Consider the following 10739-nt stretch of genomic DNA (forward strand, 5'->3'; position numbering starts at 1 on the left):
GACACGACTCTTTACAGAAAATATGTTGTGCAGTGTGGTAGGGTGATTCCCTATCGAGCAGGGACGCTGAAGGATGGCTCTGTCTACATTATTAAATGAGTAAAACGAATGCTACATGGATATAGTTGATTTGGTAGTTTTGTTTTTGTGCTTCTACCAAGCCAGATCTTAAAGCGGGCAGTTACATGAAGACTTCTAGTTCGTGAGAGTCATGTTTTGAGCGGTCAGAAATCTCTAGTCTATTCAGGGTATCATCGGTGTCAGTCTTACTGTTGTGTTTTGTAGATGTTTTTTTTTCTCCCCCCCCCCCCCCAGCAATAGTTCCTAGATTACCTACTTCAAACCCTCAATGAACTCTTCCCAACTGTTTTTCAGGACTCTATTTTTAAAAAGTAAACATTAAGATTTCCTTTCTGGTACTTTTTCCTGCCTGTTTCTAGCACAGAGATTTGAAGTGATCAGTACCTGTCATTGTAAAATATACCTTTATTAAGTTTGCAATATGTCTTTCTATAAATTATAATCCCCGAAATGTGTTTTTTTTTGGTTAATTTAATTACCTGAATATTTATTTTGTTTAAATAAGGAGGCAGCTGTCTAAGTTTTTGTTAATATTACTTTGTAAATTGTATAATGTAATTTATTTTAAATTATGTACATTTCTTTTTTAACGCACAAAATGTCTATGTACAATTAACTACAGATTTGCAAATAATGTCACTAAGCTTTATTCAGTTCATACAGACGGCATGTGAAGATGTAATATGCTTTTCTACATTTTCATATGGGTTATTTGTAAATAACTACGTTGCTGACAAACATAAACACAGAAATCATTTTCATTCTACTCGTGTGTCTTTTTAATTTGCATCACTTGATGCTCAAATGTGGGTTAAAAATTTTTTTTCAGTGAATAACCAGTTTTTTGTTTGTTTTTTTTTTTTACTACTGTATTGCCCTTTCCTGGGTCTCTCTCTCTCTCTCTTTTTTAAACAGCTCCAATTTAGAAAGTTTGAGAAATGCAAACCTTTACTTTAAAAGTTTGCAGAGGCCACAGATTAATCATCACGGACAAAGAACCCCTTGGTTTCCAGTCAGTTACAAGAGAAGCAGCAGAGGATGGTAAGACGTCTAGAACAGGGTACAGCTCTCCCTGCCCCTCTGCCACAAGGCACGCCTCTCCCTGTCCCTTTCCCCTCTGTCTACCAGTAAAAGAGCAATCCTAGAAAACAAGACAGAAGCTCGCACAGTAACAAATTAAGATGCCCTTAATTCCCCAAATTAAGATTCACACATTAACAAATTCAGGAAAGGATGCACAAATTAGATCATTACTGCCAGGGTAGCTTGAGTTCACACATTTTCTGAAATAGCTGTTTGCTAAAATATAACTAAGCAAGGAGCCTGTTAAACACACTGTATGAACCACTCAAAATGTACAACTAGCCTCAAACGCCTGATGAAGAACGGGTGATTTGCAGTCTCCTTATTTTCTGTGTTGTCCATCAGAACTGAATCTAGATGAAAATTCTCAAACCACATTATTTCTTTATATGTACCTGGACACTCACAGTCACGTGACTAACTTCATTTTTTTATTTTGCAACTCTTAATTTACGTCCTGCAAACACAAATGTGAACATGACCAGTGTACATGTCACTGGTCCAAGTCCCTAGTGATTCCTTTCATTAAACCCTGAACATACTACAAAGAAAATCCAACACACACCATGATTTACAGTTCCTGTCAGTGTCAATGGCTCTGAAAACAGTGTGTGTATACAAACACGCTTAAATGCAATCAGGCTTTCTGATCCTGCAGTCTTGTCCTTTCATTTTTTCTTTTTTCCAACTCACTCCCCCTTTTCACCTTCCTCCATAGCATCTCCCTGCCAAGGTAACTCAAGTTAACAACCTGTTATATATCAGGCCACATTTTCCTCCTTGATCATATAATCTAATGAACATGATGGGGATGGGGGAGGAAAAGGACAGAGAGAGAAATGGGCTAAATTTAGTAGATACGATTAGAAAATAGCTTCATCTCTTTTTCTATTACTGTTTCAGACAGGTAAAATGCCCTTGGTCCGCCCCCTGGCAACACCTAAGGCAAAGGCCATAGCTTTTCGATCATAATTTGAGTTATGAAAAAGCCCCAATCCAGGCTGAAGCAAAACATCAAGCCCTCTCATTGTTTATGTCCTTGAAGACTAGTAAACTCGAGCAGCTTTTATCTTTGCATATATGTGTGGGCTGTTTGGATGTGGTCCTCTAGAACGTATCATTTGTAAATGGCAATTCTGGTGATGCCAAACTGGTTAATTTTAGGCCGTCAACTGTATTTCAACTTTTTGGTCAACAAAAATTTCTGGATTTTATTTCTCCACAATCTAGTTTTTTATCTGAGGCAGAGATGCTCTTACAAGGACCCCTCCAGCCTCACTGCCCCCAGCTCTCTGCTATTTCCTGAGCAAGCTCACCCTCACTCTCATGCCCTTGAGGGCAGGGTCACGTGGAGGTGATGAATTTGGAACCCAATCTTCTGTTAAAACCACACTTTCCTTAGAGCTCTGCCCTTACTGTTCTCTCTACCTGGAACATTTCTCCCCTCAATATAGGCCTGGCAGCTCCCTCACTTCAGGCAGGTCTCTGCTCAAATGTCACCTCCTCTAAGAAGCCTTCCTTGACTACCTCTATCCTCCTGCCCTTCTTTATGGTACCTGATATTATATCTCTTTTTGGTTTGTTGTTATGTTTTTATTCTCTCTTTCTCTCACCTCTCATGAGAGGCCAGGTCTTTACCTGTTTTGCTCCTTGCCTGGAACGAACCCCAACACATAGAATAAACACATTCTTGTTGAATGAATAATTGAATAAAAGAATGAATGAATGTGAGATTTATATACAAAGAATGGTTAAGGTAAAATAGCAGATCAATTACAAAGAGGTCACTAGGGTTAAGTAACCAACTAATTTATCCAAAACTTAAAGTTGTCTGTCAGTGCTCCCTCTTGAATACATTTTATATTCATTTCATTTGCTCAAAGTATGTTCACCTAAACTTCTCCAAAAGTACAGTGTTGTGACATGGACAGAACAGTAACAAGCAGTTGAAGAAGTAAAATCGGTAGTGGCTGAACCTGGCATCGCAGGAGTTACAGCCCAGGACATGTCAGGAGGCGGGAGCTGTAGGATTTGGGAAACTATCTTGAGACTGGAGTCTGTACAAGAGAGCATTCCGTCACAGCTTTCTCTCAATTTTAATTTCATTGCATGGGAAATTCCTGTGGGAGGCACAAGGGAGCAGGGAATACCCGGAAATGGGAGGGAGGTTGATTAAGAAAAAGGCAATCGCAAATTTCTAAAAACAAACCAACAAAAAACACTTTTTCCAGGATATAAAAGCATCCTGACTATCCTATTCAGTCTTTCTTTTCTTTTTTTTAATAGATTTTTTTAAGGGAGGAAGGTAATTAGGTTATTTACTTCTTTTTTTACTGGAGGTACTGGGGATTGAACCCAGGACCTAGTGCATGCTAAGCACACACTATACCACTGAACTATACCCACCCCCTCCTATTCAGTCTTAAGCTATGTTAATTTATTTTATGGTATCAGTAATAGTCAAATAATACACTATTTGCTCTACAGCAGCAGTAAAACAAAGAACAGAATAAAATTACAATTTCAAAGTGCTTCCTAAATCCTCATAACTCACTTTGGAACAATAGAGGGGGACATTCAGCAACTGTGTAAATGTATTAATAGACCCTTTAAAATCCATTCCTTGTGGGGAGGGTATAGCTCAGTGGTAGAGCTCATGCTTAGAATGCACCAGGTCCTGGGTCCAATCCTCAGTACCTCCATTAAAAAAATAAACAAATAAATTAAACCTAATTACCCCTCCCCAAATTTTTAAATCCATTCCTTGGGGAACACAGCATCCTGATTCCCTTGAAGAGTAAAATGGATTTCAAAATTAAGAGTCAGCCGGTGAGAGTAGAAAGCAACACGGAGACTAAGGTGAACACCTTCAGGGGAGGCAGAGGCCTGCGTCCCAGTCTTTCATAAACACAGTGATTAAAGTGAAAACCCCATCAAACCCTACCCCCGTGACCCTCCAGCTGCTGCTCCGACAGCTGAGGAATAACTGTACCCTTTTGAAATTTATCTTTATAAAAGGTTCACCCGTTTACAATATTCATCTGCTGGGGTATTATTTTTTTATATGTTTATCACTTTTGACTATCTTTACTACAAGTCTTTTCTACTGATGACACTCCCTTGCTATCTATGGAAAAATAATTTATAAAAATAAATCAAGAAGAAATTATCCTAGCTGTAGAAGGAGTCATAGTAGATAGGATTTAGATCTGATATTTTTATAAAAGATTCTTTAAAATTATAGGAAAATTAATTTTATATGCTTATGCCCACATGAATGTCTGTCTATATGTAAGAATCCACAGCAAAATCAAAATGCCCCCCATAATGAAGTTAAAAATGATGGACCAAGGCCATGTCTGGTACGAATCACGATCTAATGCATGTTGCAAAAAGATTACGGCAACATTTGTTCAGTGATAAAAACTAAAGAGGACTTTGATACAACTCTCTTCAGAATAGGGATCATAATGGCTTTCAAAAATACACAATTCCTAGCCAGAAACATTTAAATATAATTATGGGTCCATAACCAAGGCAGATGTAGCAATAAACCGGTACATTTCTTACTTAGACTACAGCACCACATACAGACACAGTCCACTGGCACCTAAGTTTTGAGAGCAGCACCTTCCACTGACAATTATCAGAGCCTACATATTTAACAAGTTTATTTAAAAAAAAAACAAAAACAATCTAAGGAGGGACCAAAAGCCTCAGTTGAAAGTTCCATTTCACTTTCTGGTAGGATATAATAACAAGGTCAGAAGAACAGAGAAGAAAATATAAATGGCTTTTAAACTTATGAAAATGATTCTCATGAACATTCATAGTTGAAGAAATGCCTTTAAAACAACCATCCAATGTAGGGGAGGGTATAGCTCACTGGTAGAGCACATGCTTAGCATGCACAAGGTCCTGGGTTCAATCCCCAGTACCTTCATTAAAATAACTAAATAAATAAACCTAATTACCAAAAAAAAAAAAAGGCCCCCCAAAATCAAAAACAAAACAAAAATAAAATAAAACCACCACCCAATGGATGAAGAAAATAAAGTCTGACAATATACAATCTTATCAAGCATGAGGCAAAAAAAAAAAAAATTTTTTTTGTTTGTACTAGTGGGGAAAATATTAATTCAAGTCAATGAATGGGAAAGTAGATACTGTTTTTTAATTAAAAATAAACATACCCTTTGACCTAGCAATTCCACTTCTAGGAACTGATCCTAAAGTCTAGGAGAGACGCATGATAAATAGATACAAAAAAGGGGAAAGATTAATAGGTAATGTGTGGTGACTATGTACACTGTGTGTGTGTGTGTGTGTTTGTGTGCAAGTGTGGACAAATATGAAAGGCAGATAGATAACTGATATAAAGCCTGTGCACAATGATACAGTATAAAGATACTTATCACAGTTGTAGTTACAAACATGTGGAAGCAATATAAGTGGCTATAAATAATGTAAAGTTTATCACCTACAAAACGGAAACAGACTCGCAGACATAGGAAACAATCTTACAGTTGCCAAGGAAAAAGGGTGGGAAGGGATAAATTTGGGAGTTTGAAATTTACAAATGTTAGACACTATATATAAAAACAGATTTTTAAAAATGTTTCTTCTGGGTAACACAGGGAACTATGTTCAATACCTTGTGATAACCTTTAATGAAAATATGAAAACAAATACATGTATATGCATGACTGGGACACTGTGCTATACACCAGCAATTGACACACTGTAACTGACTGTACTTCAATTTAAATAAATAAATAAATAAATAAATAAATAAATAAATAAATAAAGTTTAAATTAATAAATTATGGTACATACCTAACACAGAATGCTCTGCAAAATCCTATCTTTCTGTCTTAAATTTTTCAGAACTGAGGACTGGCAAAAATTAGTGAAAAATCTTAGTGCACACACATATCCACAAAATATTCCTTAATTATGCTTTAAAAATGGTCTTTAAGCCATTTATTTTAAGTGTTATGAACAACTGATTGAAAATTGACAGTCCAGATTTTTGGTGCAGTATAAAACTCAAGAATATTTCCTCCTGATTGTGCACTTACAAAGCCAACTTAGAAAATGATTACAATTGAGGGCACGTCAGTATAAATAAAAGAAAAATAATGCTATCTGTCATTTGGAATGGATCTTTTTTTCTAAGTATCTCCTGAAATAAGTATTGCAAAAAAACAAAACAAAACAAAAAAACTGTAAAAACCCCTCTGGCTCATTGCTGCTAATGTGACATTGAACTTAAGAAGTGCCAAAGAAATAACAAAAAAGAATTATCTTGCATTTTCGTAATTGCCTGGAGTTAAATTTAATGAACTGAAAAGGAAGGTTTCTGCAACATTAGGGAGAGCAGCTGGAAGAAGGCTCTCGTCTCTGTCTGTAGTGGTCGGTGCTTCCCAGATAATGAGCAGGACGTCTGCAGCTCATCTGGACTTAGAGAAACATAAAATATCAGCTTGGAAGCACAGAGAACTGATAATCGTGTTTCTGATTATACATCCAGCCTTAATTTTTGAAGCTAATAAAGTAGGTAGGGGGAAAAAAATCTCTAGAAATGTGCATTGAGGCCTCTGGGGGAAGAAAATGGAACAAATGTTTATCCAATTGGATTATCACTCTGTATCTCCTGAGACACTCTGTTAGAATTTGGCTGTGAAGACCAAGAACAATGAGCACATAAGAAGCTTTTCCCCCTCATCCAGAGGCAGTTAGAGGAAGTTGAAAGATACTAGGAATTTACTATCACTGGTCAATCCAAAGGTAGGCGTACTGAGAGTGTTAGATGCCTCGTGAAGAGACCTAATTTTAACATCCCTGATTTGCTTCACTAATAGGATAACTGTTGGAAAACTATACTTATTACATTATAGAAGAAATTACATGCAATTAGCAGTAAGAGTTGAGAAGACCTCTTGGTTACTGAGATATTTGAAACCCTATCTCAAGCAGATTGAGAAGTGGTATTCACTGACCTTCAGCAATGGCATGTGGTTTGTACCCCTCTATTCATTCATTCTCTCAGTAATCATTACTGAAAATCTATGTGCCAGGCACTATTCTAGGCTTTGAATGGTAGGAAGTGAGAAACACAAACCTGCCCTCACTGATCATACATTCTAAAGAGAGAAAAGACAATAAAGAAATAAGGAGGGGGAAAGTATAGCTCAGTGCATGCCTAGCATGCTTGAGGTCCTGGGTTCAATCCCCAGTACCTCCGTTAAATAAATAAATAAACAAACAAACAAACCTAATTACCTCCCCCCGCCCATTAAAAAGAAAGGAAGGATATGTAAAATGCTGGTTGGTGAAAATTGCCATGGAGAAAATGAAGTAGGCTCCAGGTGATAGGGAAATGGTAGAAAGGGGAGGCCCGCCTGATAAGGGTAATACTTTGTATTCCCGCACCCAACTCCACTGGGCTGGGTTGGGAGAGGGAGGGGATTTCACCATACCACCAACAAGCAACCCTCTGAACACCTGCTGGGTGGCAGAATTCTACTCAATTCTGACACTGTCTACCTGGAGAGGGCATCAGTTTCCACAGGTTAAGGGTTCAGTCCTACAAGACTGTCCTCCATCTTCAGATGCCAGTTACCAGCCCAGGTTGTCACCAGACTGGCTATACATCAGAGGTTCCTATGACCACCTCATCAGGACCAATCAATTTGCTAACGAGGCTCACAGAACTCAGAGAAACAAATATTTGCTTCCTAGGTTACCGACTTACTATAAAAGGATGTAACTCAGGAACAGCCAGCTGGAAGAGATGCTTGGGGCAAGGTACAGGGAAGGGCATGGAGCTTCCATAGCCTCCCTTGGCCCGTCACTCTCCCAGCACTTCCACTTGTGCACCAACCTGGAAGCTCTCTCAACTCCATCCTTTTGGGTATTCATGGCGGCTTCATTACATAGGCATGACTGATTCAATCACTGACCACTGATGAATGAAGTCATTCTCTGGCCCCTCTCCCTCCCTGAGGGTCTATAAGTGGAGCTGAAAGTTCCAACCCTCTAATCGCACAGTTGGTTCTCCTGACAACCAGCCTCCATCCTAGATGAGTTCAAAAAGTCACCTCATTTACATAACAAAGACACCTGTATTGCTCTCACCACTTGAGAAATTCCAAGGAATTTGCAAGCTGTGAGCCAAGAACCATGGACAAGACCAAATATGTATGAGAAATACATACTTCTGTGAATATCTGAATGACCAAATATATATATTTCTTAAGAATCACAATACCACTGTCTACCATGTCTTTGGACATGCATTCCTTACAGCAAACAATGAATCTCAATAATTAATAAATATCCAATCCATCATCAATCCTAATGTATGAAAATGTCTCCCAGAGGGAGGCTACTCATGTTTGCAGGATTCCATTTGATCTTGTCAGGTTCCAAAAGCAAGACTGGTCTCAGTATTATATGGCTTCACTCTTTCTGGGATCTGGTTAAGATCGAGCTAAGAAACTATCCTCTCTTGCTCTGAGCCTCTTTTTAAGTGTTAATGTAAGATTGACTTTCCTTCATTACATAACCCATTTATTCTTTCCTTTACCAATAGTTACTATTTTTACTTCTCTCCATTTGTACCCAAACTTTTCTACCTTGAGAAGGGACACTGGGTTCAGCCACGGCGCTGACCTAAAATGCAGGCAAAGACACTAGTCTAGGAAGTGCCTCCCCCCATGTCACTCCTCACCCAGAGTCAGGTCACACGGCTACAGAACTAGTGGGTTATCTTTACACCAGGCAATAGTGTATCTGCATTCACTGTTAATCCCAGCTTGGCCAGATGGTGAAGACACATCCTGGCCCATCAGGCCCTTAGGAATCCTGCCTGACAGAAAGGTTAAAAATACAGTTTCTTGCTTAGGAATTATCCCTATTTCCAGCCCTTGCAGTTGCAGCCCTACTCCTCTGACCACCTCATCAAGTAAGGAAAAAAAAAAAAAAAAAAGCTGAAATGATGTGGAGAATAAATCATACCATCACCTTCTCCATCCCCTCCTCACCTGATCCATCAGAAGAACAGAGAAATACCCAGTGGGGACGCCCCATGCGCCCCACTCATGCCCATGTTGAGTATGAACACACACTTGTGAAAGCATGTAAACCAGCTTTTACTGTCCTGTTCTAGACAACCAAGGTTCTGACTGCCTGTTCCAGCTGTCAGACTAGTCATCTGAGGAGGACAGGTCTCTGCCCACCGCTGGACATCACTGGTTGTAAAGTGAATCCCTCGGTCTGAAGAAATGACGCTCAGGAATTTAAGTTGGTGCCGTGTTTTCTGTTCCAGTTCTTTCATGGCACTCTGAGCATTTCCAGCATCCAGAGTCAGTGTCTATTCCTGTCAGGACCATTCTGTAGTTGCCCCCACACCAGGGCTCCCAGTATTGGCCTCAGCTTGTCTTGCTGAGCTCTGTTCAGGGCCTTCCCACCAGGGAATCTGCCACAGAGCCAACAGCAGTCTCTATTTTGCTGGCAGACGGAACAGCTTTTATCGACACTTTGTGCCTCAGAGGGCGCAAGAGGAGAATGTCTAGATGCAGCTCATCTCTGCATTGCTGCAGTGGCCCCGCGCCCACTCGTGTCACGGACGCAGGTGGTCCACCTCACAGAAGCACACAGGGGTATGTATCTGCTAGTCGATTTCAGTTACTTTCCAAACTTGGCAGGGAGTGCTTCTGATGGGTGTTGACATGTCTTACTAGTGCCTCCTTCAAATTCCCACTGTGCTTTCCACAGGACGGTATCCCGTATGGGCATCCCTTTACTAGGCCAGGATGCCACTGCCTTTTTACCTGACTGTATGGCCAGGCCAACGCCACTTTGGCAGCTATGCAAACCGTGGAAGTGTTAGAGCAGGCAGATAGCTAGATGTGAGCAGAGAAAGGGGGACACAGACCAAATGGCAGGAATTGGGCAGAAAGGAGGGGCACAGGCCAAATGCAGGGAACCATACATCATGTAAGCACCAGGGGTCCCTGGGCAGAGAAAGAAAAGCAGAAACCTTTGGGCTGATAAGGGGTCACACATTTTGGGGTGATGAGTGGCCTGGAGACCGACAAATAAAAGTGAGAAAAGGAAGGAATTTCCAGTGTCTGAATGTAACCTTTTGCTCATTATGTCTTCATTTCAATAAAATTAGCCATGCAGATTAGAAGTACCCATCATGCACCAACGCCATGACACTTTCCATCCAGAATAAATAAGGACAAAAATCCCTCCTCCCTTTGGAAGGTGGAATTGGGATGATAATCAGGGAATGCGACCCCAAGCCCTTCACTCTCCAATGAATATTCCGCCCATTCATTCTTACACATCATGTAACTAACTTGCCGAAGAAATACAGGGCACTGCTCACCTGAGCCTGCCCGCTCTCCTCTTGAGAGTGTACTAACCATCCTTTAACAAATCCTCACTTTACTTTTTTAACCACTACGTCTCGTCTCTGAATTCTTTCTGAGACGGGACCAAAACCTGGAACACCAGTTGCATCTACTGGCAACAGAATGGAGACTAGACAGGAGACTCCTGCC

This window comes from Camelus dromedarius, chromosome 7 (genome assembly GCF_036321535.1).
Source record: "Camelus dromedarius isolate mCamDro1 chromosome 7, mCamDro1.pat, whole genome shotgun sequence".
Classification (NCBI taxonomy): Eukaryota; Metazoa; Chordata; class Mammalia; order Artiodactyla; family Camelidae; genus Camelus; species Camelus dromedarius.